The sequence below is a fragment of the Rhinoderma darwinii genome, chromosome 5 (assembly GCF_050947455.1).
Source record: "Rhinoderma darwinii isolate aRhiDar2 chromosome 5, aRhiDar2.hap1, whole genome shotgun sequence".
Lineage (NCBI taxonomy): Eukaryota > Metazoa > Chordata > Amphibia > Anura > Rhinodermatidae > Rhinoderma > Rhinoderma darwinii.
In genome coordinates, this window is record NC_134691.1 from 232,986,355 (window position 1) to 233,001,220 (window position 14,866).

The 14,866-nt window shown below is 42.9% G+C and overlaps 1 non-coding gene and 1 pseudogene across 1 annotated transcript; both read left to right on the plus strand.

The window, feature by feature from the left end:
- The first annotated feature begins 8,019 nt into the window (after positions 1–8,019).
- On the plus strand, positions 8,020–8,198 carry LOC142654353 (U2 spliceosomal RNA; annotated as a pseudogene).
- A 6,106-nt stretch (positions 8,199–14,304) lies between these two features.
- Positions 14,305–14,501, plus strand: LOC142654358 (U2 spliceosomal RNA). Its single transcript, XR_012849014.1, has one exon. It is a non-coding gene; the product is annotated as a U2 spliceosomal RNA (small nuclear RNA).
- The last annotated feature ends 365 nt before the right edge of the window (positions 14,502–14,866 follow it).

A 14,866-nucleotide genomic window follows, 5' to 3' on the forward strand; every position in this document is an offset into this window, starting at 1 on the left:
TTGCAAGTTGGATTGTTATGTTAACGGGGATGAGCCCCTTCTAAAACCTTATTCACACACTGGCTTGGCAAATGGCAATGAATGAGAATTTCTATCAGCCACGGTGCACTCAGGGAATGCTGGGTGTTGTAGTACTACAAAGGCTGCCTGTATTGCAAGTTGGATTGTTATGTTAACCCATGCAACGGGGATGAGCCCCTTCTAAAAGCTTATTCACACACTGGCTTGGCAAATGGCAATGAATGAGAATTTCTATCAGCCACGGTGCACTCAGGGAATGCTGGGCGTTGTAGTACTACAAAGGCTGCCTGTATTGCAAGTTGGATTGTTATGTTAACGGGGATGAGCCCCTTCTAAAACCTTATTCACACACTGGCTTGGCAAATGGCAATGAATGAGAATTTCTATCAGCCACTGTGCACTCAGGGAATGCTGGGCGTTGTAGTACTACAAAGGCTGCCTGTATTGCAAGTTGGATTGTTATGTTAACCCATGCAACGGGGATGAGCCCCTTCTAAAAGCTTATTCACACACTGGCTTGGCAAATGGCAATGAATGAGAATTTCTATCAGCCACGGTGCACTCAGGGAATGCTGGGTGTTGTAGTACTACAAAGGCTGCCTGTATTGCAAGTTGGATTGTTATGTTAACCCATGCAACGGGGATGAGCCCCTTCTAAAAGCTTATTCACACACTGGCTTGGCAAATGGCAATGAATGAGAATTTCTATCAGCCACGGTGCACTCAGGGAATGCTGGGCGTTGTAGTACTACAAAGGCTGCCTGTATTGCAAGTTGGATTGTTATGTTAACGGGGATGAGCCCCTTCTAAAACCTTATTCACACACTGGCTTGGCAAATGGCAATGAATGAGAATTTCTATCAGCCACGGTGCACTCAGGGAATGCTGGGTGTTGTAGTACTACAAAGGCTGCCTGTATTGCAAGTTGGATTGTTATGTTAACCCATGCAACGGGGATAAGCCCCTTATAAAAGCTTATTCACACACTGGCTTGGCAAATGGAGAATTTGTATTGCAATTTGGATGTTGATTGTTGAGAGTAGAGTAGACTCCCGCTGTAGTGGATGAGCCCCTTCGATTGCTGGATTCCTGGCTTTTAGATTCCTAAAGCTTTCCCTAACTGCACAGAGATGCTATCCCTACAGCTCCTGTCTCTAAAATGGCCGCTGTGCTCCGTGCATAGACTTTTATTGCAGGCTTGAGCCCGCCCCTATGCTGCCTCCTGATTGGCTGGGAGAGCCGTTTGCAAGGCATTATGGGGTAGCCTGATGGCAGGTGATATTTTGAAATCCTCCATTTTACATCTAACATGTGGCAGGCGCAAAAATGTAGCCGGGTTCGGTCAAAACGGGTTCGGCCGCACCCGGTGAAGTTCGGATTCGCTGCGAACCGAACTTTTCACGATGTTCGGTTGTCCCGGTTTGCTCATCTCTACTTGCAAGAATGACAGACTTGCTCTTTTTAAAAAATTACATTTTTTTTCTGCATGAGAAATTACCTGTGATCATTGTTGGAGACCTAAACTGCATTTTGGATAAACGGGAGAGAGCTGGTTCTTTTGAATCCAATGCGAATGTAACCGGTAATCTGTGGGAAAAAACACTTACTGGATTTTTCTTTGAAGGATGCGATGGAGACTAAACCGGACCCTTATACCTACCATGCGGATGATGAGAAGACCAGCTCTCGTTTAGATTATTTTTTCTTTTCTGCACGAGCAATGAAGTGTACGGAGTACGCACAAGAAAAAGTCTGTTTTTCGGACCATGAATGTTCATTGGGGGTTTTTGACATTAATATTTTTTTTTTATGGAGGATGAATGTGAGTTTTTTGTCTGAGGAGAGGGTTAAGAGTGTGTTTGTTAAACAATACGTTTTTTGGAAGAGGAAGAAGAAGAATTTTTCTAATGTGTGTGAGTGGTGGGTATGGGTAAAAAAGAAAATTACGTTTTTTTTCAGGAGATTAGGATACAGGAGAGCGAGGAGGAAAATAATGCGATACTTAAGTTGCAATATGAGATTGTCCTTTTTGCATAAATGTAAATCTCTGGGGATGGATGTGAAGTGTGACCTGGAGGAAACAAAAAAAGAGGCGAGTGATTGGTTTTATGATAAAGGAAAATAAATTATTTTCAGATCAAAAGTGGAGGTGATAGATAAGCATGAAAAATGCACTCGTTTTTTCTTTAAGAAAATGTGTGGTGGGAAAAGTGGGATGAATGTGTTGCTAAATAAAGATGACAGGGAAGTATGTGGTAAGGATGTGCTTGATGTGGTGTTTGACTTTTACAAAACTTTGTATGATAAGAAAATATGTGATTTGGGCGAGGATGACTAGTTTTTGGATGTGGTAGAAAACTTGGTTCCAGAAAGTGAATGATCGGTATTACTTGGTGAAATTGTGGGTGCGGAAGTGAAAATGGTTGTAAAAAGTACAGCAAAAAACAAATCGCCAGGGATGGATGGTATTCCAGTTGATTTTTATGTAAAATATTGGGAAAGATGTTTTGGAGATCATGAGAGCTGTGTTTGCTGGTACAAGAATTCCTGGGGTAATGAAGCAAGGGAATGTGGTCTTGTTGTATAAGAAAGGAGATAAGCGGCGTTTAGAGAATTGGCGACCGATTACTTTATTAAACGCTGATTATAAAATTTATGCTAAGTTGCTTGCTAATCGGATGAGAGAGGTTGTTGGGTATGTGATTGGTGAGGATCAGGTATGTGCGGTTCCGGGTGGAAAGTTGCATGAAAATGTGGGATCGGTGCGTGATGTGCTTGAGGACTGTAAGTGTCGGAAGAAGGGAGTGATTGTGTGTGCACAGGGGCATAACTAGGAAAGACTGGGCCCCATAGCAAACTTTTGACTGGGCCCCCCCCCCCCTCTGCTGGGTATCACACAACCCCCCCCTTGTAGATAGTGCCTCCCTATAGATTCCACCACACAGCGCCCCCCTATAGATAGCACCATACACAGCCCCCTCTGTAGATAACGCCATACAGACCCCCTCTGTAGATAACGTCATACAGCCCCCTCTGTAGATTACGCCATACAGACCCCCCCCCAAAAAAAAAAACGGCCTATAGTTTGTCCTACAAAAGACATGCATCCCCTATCCACAGGATAGGGGATACATGTGTGATCGCTGGCAGCGATAAGGAGAACGGGGGACCCAAAGTCCCCCGAAGTTCTCCATGACTAACCTCGGACTTCCGGCGTCTGCACAGTTCAATAAAAATGAAAGGAGCGCTGGTCACGCATGCGCACAAGCACGACCGGTGCGCAAGTCATTTCCATGGAGCTGCAGACAGACTACGGAAGTCCGAGGTTTGTCATGGAGAACTTAGGGGGGACTTTCGGTCCCCCGTTCTCCTCATCGCTGGGCGTCCCAGCGATCCCACATGTATCCCCTATCCTGTGGTTAGGGGATTCATGTCTTTTGTAGGAACAACCCCTTCAGTGGTATCGCGCTGTAGCAGCCATAGCGGCTGCTAGCGGAGCCTGCGGCCATGGGCGGGGCCGTGCCGGCGGGTGGCACGGGCCCCCTCATGCTGCAGGCCCCGTAGAAGTCGCTACGGCTTCTATAGCGGTAGTTACGCCACTGCGCATAGGTTTGTATGGCGTAAAACTACAGCTCCCAGCATGGCCGAAACAATGATAAGGATATGCTGGGAGATGCGGTTTCACAAAAAAAAAATCATACCACCATCATCTCGCTGCAGATCATACAGTGACTACAATACTGATTAGAGGCAGAATAAACATTTACATTAAGTGACTCACCGGTGACGTCTCAGATTCTAGTTCTTTTCTTCTCCCTCCGGTTCAGACATCTATGATGGATTTCTCCCGGGCATGACCCATTTCTGCAGTTTTCCGTTTAGATGTCTTCAGCTTCTCACTTTTAAAACATTTCTGCACCTGTAAACAAAGTTAAAATTCTCAACACATCTAAATATAACTGTCTCACACACACACACACACACACACACACACACACACACACACACACACACACACACACACACCGTGCCCCCTGTAGATAGTGCCCCCTGTAGATAGTGACCTACATAGAAGCCCCTGTAGATAGTGCCCACATATGGACTCCAGAGCTGCAAGGCAATAGTGCTAACCACTGAGCCACCGTGCTGCCCTATATATAGCTTCTCCTATAGTTAGTGCTCCACGTATAGCCCACCTCTGTAGATATTGTCCCACATATAGCCCACCCCTGTAGACTGTGCACTACATATAGCCACCCTGTTGCTAGTGCCCCACAGGTAACCCACCCCTGTATATAGTGTCCCACACATAGCCCACCCCTATAGAAAGTACCCTAAAAAATAGCTCCTCTATAGATAGTGCTCTACATATAGCCCACCCCTGTATAGTGTCTCACATATACTGCCCCACATGTAGACCCCCCTGTAGATAGTGGCCCACATCCCCACATACAGACCTCCCCTGTAGCTAGTGCCCCACATATAGACCCCCCCCTGTATATAGTGGCCCACATATAGACCCCACTGTATATAGTGGCCCACACCCCCACATATAGACCCCCCTGTACCTACTGCCCCACATATAGACCCCCCTGTAGCTACTGCCCCACATATAGACCCCCCTATATATAATAGCCCACATAAAGACGACCCCCCCTGTAGATAGACCCCCCCACTATAGATAATGCCATTCACATTTTTATGAGGAAAAAAATATATAAAGTTGACATACTCAGATTCTCCGGTTCCCACGCTGTTCACTGGCGATGCAGACATGCTCTCTTCTGAGCATGTCTGCAGGAGCTGAATGAGCGTCCTTCAATGACGCTGATTGGCGGGGCAGAATGACTTGCCCCGCCAATCAGCACCTTCCAAGCATGGAAGCGGCGCGATGATGTCATCGCGCCGCTAGCCAATCAGTGTCATTGTAAGGCACTGGATGGTCAGGCACGGAACATGCCCGGCCATTCAGTGCTAATACATGTATTTGGCTGCCGCTAGCACCGGGGCCCCCTCCGATGCTAGCGACACCTATAGGCATGAGAGTGCCTGTGTAAGGCTCGGTGGCGCGGGCCCCACAGTAGCGGTGCTACCCCTGTAGCAGCCATAACGGCTGCTAGCGGCGCCACCGGGCATTTTGGAGGGCGTGTCAGCTGGCGGCCCGGGCCCCCTCAAGCCCCGGGCCCCGTAGCAGCCGCTACTGCTGCTACCACGGTAGTTACGCCACTGTGTGTGCATTAGACTTTGAGAAAGCGTTTGATCGGGTAGCGCATGAGTTTTTGTTTAACCCCTTAATGACCGGGCCATTTTGCACGTTAATGACCAAGGATTATTGTTTGTTTTTTCATGGTCACATTCCAAGAGTCATATATTTTTTTTTATTCGGTCGACATCGCCGTATAAGGGCTTGTTTTTTGCGGGACGAGTTGTATTTTGTAATTGTACCATTTTTAGATACTTATAATATATTGATTAACTTTTATTAACTTTATTTTAGGAGAGTATTGAAAATAAGCAGCTATTCCAGCATTGATTTTCACGTTATAAATTTACGCCGTTTACTATGCAGCGTAAATAACATGTTAACTTTATTCTATGGGTCGGCACGATTATGGGGATACCAAATATGTAGAGGTTTTATATGTTTTTTCTACGTTTGCACAATAAAAAACCTTTTAGAAAAAAATTGCTTGTTTTTGCATCGCCGCATTCCAAGAGCCGTAACGTTTTTATTTTTCCGTCAATGTGGCCGTATGTGGGCTTGATTTTTGCGGGCCAATGTGTAGTTTTCATTAGTACTATTTTGGGGTACATAGGACTTATAGATTAATTTTTATTTAATTTTTTATGGGGGGAATGGGAGAAAAGAGAGAATTTTGCAAACTTTATTTAACTGATTGACATATTTTTTTTTAGTCTCACCAGGGGACTTCACTATGCGATGTGCCGATCGCATATATAATGCTTTGGTATACTTAGTATACCAAAGCATTAATGCCTGTCAGTGTAAAACTGACAGGCAACCTGTTAGGTCATGCCTACGGCATCGCCTAACAGGCAGATGCTGAAGACAGACCTGGGGGTCTTTGTTAGACCCCCGGCTGTCATGGAAACCCGACGGCGACACGCGATTTGTTTGCGGGGGCGCCGATGGGGTGACAGATTAAACTGCCGGAATCGGAGCGCGCTTCAATTCAGGCAGTTGCAGCAGGAGCCAGGCTGTGTATAACAGCCGTGCTCCTGCTGCTGATCGCGTGGGTACAGTGACAGTACCCGCGCCATCACAGGACGGATATATCCGTCCTCCTGCGCGAACTAGCAGCTGCTGAGGACGGATATATCCGTCCTTCGGCGTTAAGAGGTTAAAGTACTTGAGAGAATGGGGTTTCCAGTGCAGTTTGTGAGATGTCTAAAGAGTTTATATGTGAGTGCAGAGAGTTGTGTGCAGGAGAATGGATTCCTCACAGAACCATTTAAGATTAAGTCAGGTGTGAGACAGGGTTGTCCCCTGTCCCCGATTTTGTTTATTTGTGTGATTGAGCCTTTGTTGCAAATGATTAGAAAATATAAAGTTGTAAAAGGTTTTTTGGTTTCTGGATGTGATGGGAAGCGTGTTAAAGTGTTAGGCTATATGGATAATATTTGTGTTCTGTGTGAGTCAGGATATGATATGTCTAGAGTAAAGCTGATTTTTAATTTATTTTGTATTGCGTCTGCGTTTAAGATTAATTGGGGTAAAAGTAAGTTTAAAGTTTTTTTCAGTCATGAGCGGGTAAATGATTCTGATATGGAACAGGTGAATGGTGTGAAAGTTTTGGGGATAGTATTTGATGATGAGCTGAAAGGGAGAGAAGTTGGGATGAATTGGGTGGAAGAATTGGAAATGTGGAGGATGAGAGAGCTTTCTTTTTTTGGGAAAGTGCTTATTGTTAAAAGTATTATTTTGCCCATGATTTTGTAAATTGTTTGATTTTTCCCCCTGCTGCTGCCACCTTAAAGAAGGTGAACCGACTTTTGTTTCTATTTTTGTGGGGTAGTGGGATAGAAAAGGCAAAAAGGGAAACTCTAATGAAGAGCAGAAAGAATGGCGGTTTGGATTTTTTTAAAAGAATCAAAAGCATCTGGAATGCTGGAATATTTAGCAGGGATAGTTATTAGGCGACTAAAATTGGAAAATAAAAATCTGAGTAGACCCATAGCTTTTGATTGTACAGGGTATTACTTATATATAGAAAACTTTATTAAAAATTTTCAGTTAGAGGGTGTAAGAATGGAGAAATATTTGAGTGAGAAGAATGTTGTTAAGAGAATGTGATGTGCTCTATAAATGGTTTGAACTCTGCAGAATCTAAGATAGTGTGGGAAAAAATTATTAAGTATGATGTGTCGAATAAACAGAAGGATTTGTTATGGATGTCGGTGCATGGAGTGTTGCCTGTGAGGAGTGTCCAGAAAAGAAGAGGGTTGGTCATATCTGAAAGGTGTTCGAGAGAAGGTTGTGGTGATGACGAGGATGTGAGTCGTGTTTTGGTCATGTAAGTATGCTATAGATGTTTGGAAAAAGTTAAGTGGGTTGTGTGAAGAGATAACTAGTTTAAAGAAGCTTACGTATGAGATTGTTTTGTTTGATTTGTGTAGTTTGGGTTGTGAGAAAGATAGAGGGTTGTGGATTTTTTTGACTTGTGTGAAAGAGGTATTGTGGGAGACGAGGAATTTGAATGTGTACAGAAGAGAAGAATTTGAGGTGGATGAAGTGGTTAGAATGGTGTTGGCTAAACGGTTCTTTTATTATAAGTGGGATTTAGAAAGAGGTATGGATGCGGAAGGGATATGGAGAATATTGAAATGGAGGTACTTGGTGTGACATTTGGTAGGATGTCTTGATTATGCAAATTTTGGAAAATAAATAACGAACCATGGTGATGAGTTATTGGAAAATAGAGAAGTAGTTATCTGTAATGGATAGCCATATTTCACGGTTTTAATAAAATAACCTGAATGGTTTAATAAAAAAAAAAAATAAATCTGTTCTTATCAGTTTAATATCTGATATGTCCCCTATCTGGGGACCATATATTAAATGGATTTTTAGAACAGGGAGATGGAAATAGAGCTTGCTCTGTCCACTCGACGCATTGACCTGGTATTGCAGTATCTCCAGGACCGGTGCACCCTTTCCTTATGCAGTGACTAAAATCAGATGTGAAAAGTGCTTTTTACTTTTGCAATTTTTTTTTTTCTTGCTGATTGGATCTCTCCTTTAATCACAATATTTTAACGCCTGTTGGGCCATGCCTTTATACAATGCATGTTTTGTAATGTGTGATAATGAAAGACCTAATTATTAAATGACTTCATTAATAGATTGCCACCTCTTGTGTTGTGTGTATGTCTGTCTGTGTTTCTTTGTGTCCAACATTTCAATTTGGAACAGCTCATTCACCTTCCTTTTCCTCTGTCCCTCCTCCTAGGTAAGTTAAAGAGCTGCACCTGAGCCAGTCTATCAGCCAGCCTACAGCCACTGATTGATGCAGCCAGCACCATTGTGAAATAGTGGAGTTGAGTAGGGGAGCAGCAAGCAGCCATTGCACCCGCCACAATGGACCTGTGTGCACTATATGGATGTGATGGAATGAGCCCATCTCCCTACATTTGAAAGAAGATTTGAAGTTGCAATAATTCCTCCCTCGCCTACAAAGACGCCAGCAATTTGGATTTGTTACTATGTTACTTGGAAGGAATACTAACAAACTGTGCAAGGACGGAGGTTGTAGGAGGAGGAAGGACAAGAAGGTGTCAGTAAAGTTTGAGGATGCCTATTTGCCATTTCGCAGACCCCTGTCTCCCGCTTGTGGCCTCCTGGAGGCAGCTAGCTATGCAGACAACACGGGCACATGTTGCTGTGTTGCCCTCTAAGGCAACACTGAGTGAATGACTGAGCAGGAATGTCTAATATAAGGTTCTGACGGAACTTTGCATGTGTCATAGTGGGGCCCTAAGAAGGGAGAGCAAGCTTTATGACATCATAATGGTACCTCAGACAGACAAGCCTGGGCCCAGGCAGTGTTGGTCAGCAGGCACTGTATTGCAGGTGATCGAAGGGAGAAGGGGTGGCTTTGGACATGCCCTTGCTGCTGCTAGCGTTTGTGTGCATGGCAGGAGGGCGTTTTTATGTCGATTCCTCCGCTTTCTGCACAGCATTGTGGTGCAAGCAAAAGAATCAAAGCATGTCTAGCGTCCTCTCCGGCCTTTTTTCACCTCCCGCCTGGCTGCTTGTGTGAGTATGTGAGCCGGTAGGGCCCCATGGAGGTGCCTAGGAGTAGGCTGAATCGCTGCAAGGGGTGAACAGCAGTATTGGCCAGGCTCTGTCAACATGCGCCACTTTCGGGTTATCGCTTCTCGGCCTTTTGGCTAAGCTCATGTGGCTTAGTCATTGGGCAGTCTTGAGTGTCGACCCCCGGCCTTGCAGCATCGCCATGAAACTCGAGACTCGAAGGTGATCAACATGGGCATCGCTATACACTTTGCTGGAACCGGGGAAGCCCGGGTTAAGTATGCTTTCCGGATTGGCGTGGAGGATGGACGACAGGATCATTTTTCTCTGAAGTGCGTGGTGCAGGAAGTTCTCTTCAGCTTGCTTGAAGTTCTGAAGGAAAACATTGTGTGTCTTCAAGATCCTAAGGTGGGACGTTTTATACTTGTTTTAAATTCTGTTGCTGCATGCAACAATCTCTATATGGCCTTGAGGGAGAATCTGCAAAATCGTTCTTTGGATGGACTAACCTTTACCATCTTATACAACATGGGAGATGTTCCACTTGTGGTTTTTATGTATAATCTCTTTGTGCCAAGAGAAGATATTGTGTCCTTTCTTTGGAAGCACTGCTCCTCAGTGAAATGAAGACCCAGCTAGCCCTGGTGGTATCCGCTATCCACCCTTGAATTTCTCAAAAGGAAGAGATAGGAGGTACCTCTTTTTCCCTGGCGCACCAAGATTCTGCCGAAGATGTAAGATTTTCGGACATGTCCAGGAGGACTGTGTTCAGGACATTGGCCAGTGTGGAAGGTTCAATCAAGTCGGGCACCAAGCTAAAGACTGTACCAACAAGATCGTGTGCAACGTATGTGGTATAGAAGGATACACCTTCAAGGATTATAACCTGCGCGCAAAAAGGTTGTATTCGGAGGTGGCAGGTGTGCAATCTGCAGGACCGATTATGAGTGCACCTGGGGAGGTCGTTTGTGCCCCCCCCCAAACGTGTGGAAGTCCAGAGGAGTGTGCGAATCCTCTTCTGGAGAAATGTCTGGTGGTGGAGTTGAGGAAGGTGCAGTAATGGAGGTGTCCCTAGTAGAGGCAGTGTTGCCCCAGCTCCCTGACGCACAAACCTTCTTGCAAGGAAAGGAAGAGGCTAGGAGCACTTTGTCTAAGACCCCTATCCTTTCATGGTGTGAAACCAGCTTAGAACAGGTGGAGTGCGGTGGACAAAGAGATTTCTCAGTCTTCTCTGCAAGACTCCTTGAGATGGAATGCAATTCGGTTGCCAAAAGACTGCATACGGAGTTGTTGCCTATAAATGGAAGAAGTATGAGTCCTATAACTGACAGGACCTATCCTGCATCAAGTATCCCATCTGACAGTCCTTTTTTGGACGAAGGTGCTGGAAGTGCGATCTTCACATCCGGTTGCCAGCCCCCAGAAGGCAAAGGCTGAAGAGGCAATGGAGAATTTATGGTCATCTGGCAACTTACGTTAAAAAATGGCTCCCCAAGTAACACTTGATGTCATATCCCTAAACGTCAGAGTGATTAAGTCTAAGACCAGGAGAATATGTCTTGGATTTTCTAAATCTTTTAGGTGCTGACGTGTATTGTCTGCAGGAATGTGGCATTGCAGAGTCTTTGAGTGATCAGGACTGGCCTCACGGTCAATATATTTGGTCGGGCTCAAACAAAAATAAAAATGATGGTATGGGAATTTTGGTGGGGAATAAAAATGTTAAAATTGAGAGCTACACGGTAGTGGAGGTGGGCAGGTGTGTTGTGGCAGTGGTTAACTGTAAAGGGTGGAGGGTTAGAATTGTCAATACTTATGCTCCAGTGGGAAAGGAGGATAGATTAACTTTATTTCAAAATTTAAGTTTATATTTGACAGGGAGGATCCCAACGATATTATTAGGGGATTTCAATTGTGTGTCTGAAGGGGCCAAGTTAGATGTGACTGGGAGGAAATGTAATCAAATGATTAATGATTGTTCATTTTTAGATGCAGCAGAGCTACACATAGGTAAGCCACAACCAGCGATCTATAAGGCAGATAGGGGTGGGTTTGAATCCAGTATTGATCAGATGTTATTTTCAAAAAATATTAAGTGTAAAAGTTTTTCTTAATTTGATGTTTCTTTTTCTGATCATGTATGTATGAGAGGTGGTCTGGAGGGTAATGTAAAAAAATATTATGGGGGTGGGGTGTGGAAGCTGAATGTGAGTTTGTTGGAAGATGAGAAAGTGATGAGAGAATTTAAGTATGCATATGCTAGATGGAGGCTCCAAAAAAATTGTTTTGAAAATATACTTGAGTGGTGGGATTGGGTGAAAGGAGAAATTAAAAAATTCTTTAAAAAATGGGGATATAAAAGAGCTGCCATGAAAAGGAATAAATATAAAGAACTAAATTCTAGAATTGAGTGGTTGCAAAAACTTTGTATGCTTGGTATTGATGTGGATGACTTGATGAGTGAGGCTAAGAAGGAAGCTAGAGAGTTTTTTGAGAAAAGGGGGAAAGATATCATATATAGGTCGAAAGTAGAATGTTTGGATAAAAATGAGAAGTGTACGAGGTTTTTCTTTAAAAAAGTTTGTGGGAAGAAAAATGATATTGAGATGGTTGTTAATAATAAGGGAGAATGTGTTGGTGGGAGTGATGTCTTGAGAGAGGTGGAATCGTTTTATAAGGAGTTGTATGAGAATAAATGGATTGATAAAGGTTTGGCGGATGAAGTTTTGAATAGTTTGGAAGGGGTGCTCAAAAATGAAGAGGGAGAATGTTTGTGTGATGATATTTCTGTAGATGAAGTTATGAAAGCGGTGAAAGGTGCAAAAAAGAATAAGAAGCCAGGGAAGGAAGGGATTCCAATTGAAGTGTATGAAAAAGGATGGGATATAATTAGGATGGGATATAATTGGGATGGATTTGGTTGAGGTATGTCAGTTTATGTGGAATAATGGTTGTTTGAGTGAATCAATGAAAGAAGGAGTGGTTGTGTTAATCTATAAGAAAGGGGATAAAAAATGTTTGGGGAATTGGAGGCCAATTACCTTATTGAATGCAGACTATAAGTGTTTTAGTAAAATTTTGTCAAACCGTATGCGTGAATTGATTGGCCAGGTAGTGGGTGAAGATCAAGTGTGTGCCGTGCCTGGTAGGAGTATGACTGATAATTTGATGCTGTTGAGACATTTGATTGGCGATTGTAAGGATAGGAAGCAGAAGTGTATAGTGTTGGCTGTTGACTTCGAGAAAGCGTTTGATAGGGTGTCGCATGTTTTTATGTTTAATGTCTTGGTTAAAATGGGGTTCCCCAAAAAATTTGTAAGTGCGGTTAGATGTTTGTATGGTGAGGTGACAAGTGAGGTCTTGGTGAATGGTTGGTTAAGTAGAAAGGTTTAAGTGGAATCCAGGGTTAGACAGGGATGTCCCATGTCCCCCATTTTATTTGTTAGTGTGATTGAGGTTTTGTTATGTATGATAAGGAAAGAGAAGATGATGAGAGGTTTGTTGATTCCAGGGAGTGCGGGTAAAAGTGTTAAGGAGTTAGGTTATATGGATGATGTTGTGATGGTTAGGGAGAATGGTGCGGCTATGAATAGGGCAAAATTGTTGTTAAATTTGTTTTTTGGTGCGTCTGCTTTTAAAGTAAATTGGAATAAATGTAGTTTCAAGTGTTTTGGTGATAGGAATGTGAGATTGGATTATGTTATGTATGAAGAAGGGGCAATTACAACTCTAGGGTTAAAGTTCAATGATGATTTAAAAGGTAATGAAAGTTGGGATGAATGTGGCTTACGTATTGAAAGAAAGTTGAACTTTTGGCGGATGAGAGCATTAACTCTTTCAGGGAAAGTCATGATCATTAAGGCGGTTGTATTGCCTATTTTGCTTTTTGTTGCAGTTATTTTTCCTACTTCCTTTAAGAAGATGAAAAGAGCGGAGAAATTAATTTTTACCTTTTTTTGGGGTAGTAAAATGGAGAAGTTAAAAAGGGAATATGTGTACAAACAAGGTGAGAAGGGTGGATTGGGCTTTCCCAATGTTGAGGTTTTTTTTGGGATTAAGTTATATTAAGACTGTGACCACTTTGATGGGGAAAAATAATAAAAGTGCATTTATGGTGATTATATGGCTAGATGGATGTTGTATGGGTTAAATTGGAGGAAGAGAGATGCGAGAGTGCCAGTTGCCTTTAAATGTCCTGTATGGTATATGATGATTGAAAATTTTGTAAGGAAGCATGATTTGTTAGCGGTGCCAATGAATGAGTTTAAAAAGAAGGGTGTGGTTAAGAGTTTGCGTGCAAGAGAGACAGAGTGTGCTATTGGTGGATTAAGGACGAATGAGGCGTCTGAGGTATGGAAGAAGTTGAGTATAAAAGGTGTGTCCAATAGGCAGCGTGATGTTGTATGGATGGCCTTGCATGATATGTTGCCTGTGATAGTACAAAAGAAGTGATAGTTAATTAGGTATGAAGTGTGTCCAAGGGATGGATGTGGTACGAGAGAATCCGTGAGGCATTTGGTGCGGGACTGTGATTTTTCGTATGAAGTGTGGAAACGGATGGGAGGATTATGTAAGGAACTTGCTGGGGTTACTTTTGTTAATTGGAAACTTGCTATGTTTGGTATGGGTGCTTGTAGTAGGGTAAAGGAGAGAATTTTATGGTTCATTATGGTATGTGTGATGGAAAGTGTATGTGATGTGAGGAATTTAAGGCTGTTTAAGAGCAAATTTGTGTCTGTTAATGAATGTGTGAAAATGGTATTGTCTAGATTATATGTAATACATTTGTGGGATAGGAAGCGCGGTGGTGGCAATTTAGATGCAGAAGGAGTGTGGAAATTCAAAAAGTGGAGATTTCTGGTAAGATATAGATAGAATAGATTTGTTATTATTGTTGTGGTTGCTGTTGTTTTTTCTCTTTTCAGTATTTGGAAATGAATAAAATGTACCATGATGATGAATGGTTTTTAAGTCACGACACAAGCTGAAAATTAAGCTGTTTAGACTTTGTCGCTTATAACCAACCTGAATGATTACAAAAAAAATAAAAAAATCTGTTCTTATCAGTTTAATATCTGATACATCCCCTATCTGGGGACCATATATTAAATGGATTTTTAGAACAGGGAGATGGAAATAGTGCTTGCTCTGTTTACTCCATGCATTGACCTGGTATTGCAGTACCTCCAGGACCGGTGCACCCTTTCCTTATCTAGTGACTAAAATCAGATGTGAAAAGTGCTTTTTACTTTTGCCATTGTTTGTTTCTTGCAGATTGGATCTCTCCTTTAATCCCAATATTTTAACGCCTGTTGGACCATGCCTTTATACAATGCATGTTTTGTAATGTTTGATAATGAAAGACCTAATTATTAAATTACTTCATTAATAGATTTCCACCTCTTGTGTTGTGTGTGTGTGTGTGTGTGTGTGTGTGTGTGTGTGTGTGTGTGTGTGTGTGTATGTCTGTGTTTCTTTGTGTCCAGCATTTCAATTTGGAACAGCTCATTCACCTTCCTTTTCCTCTGTTCTCCACCTAGGTAAGTTAAAGAGCTGCACCTGAGCCAGTCT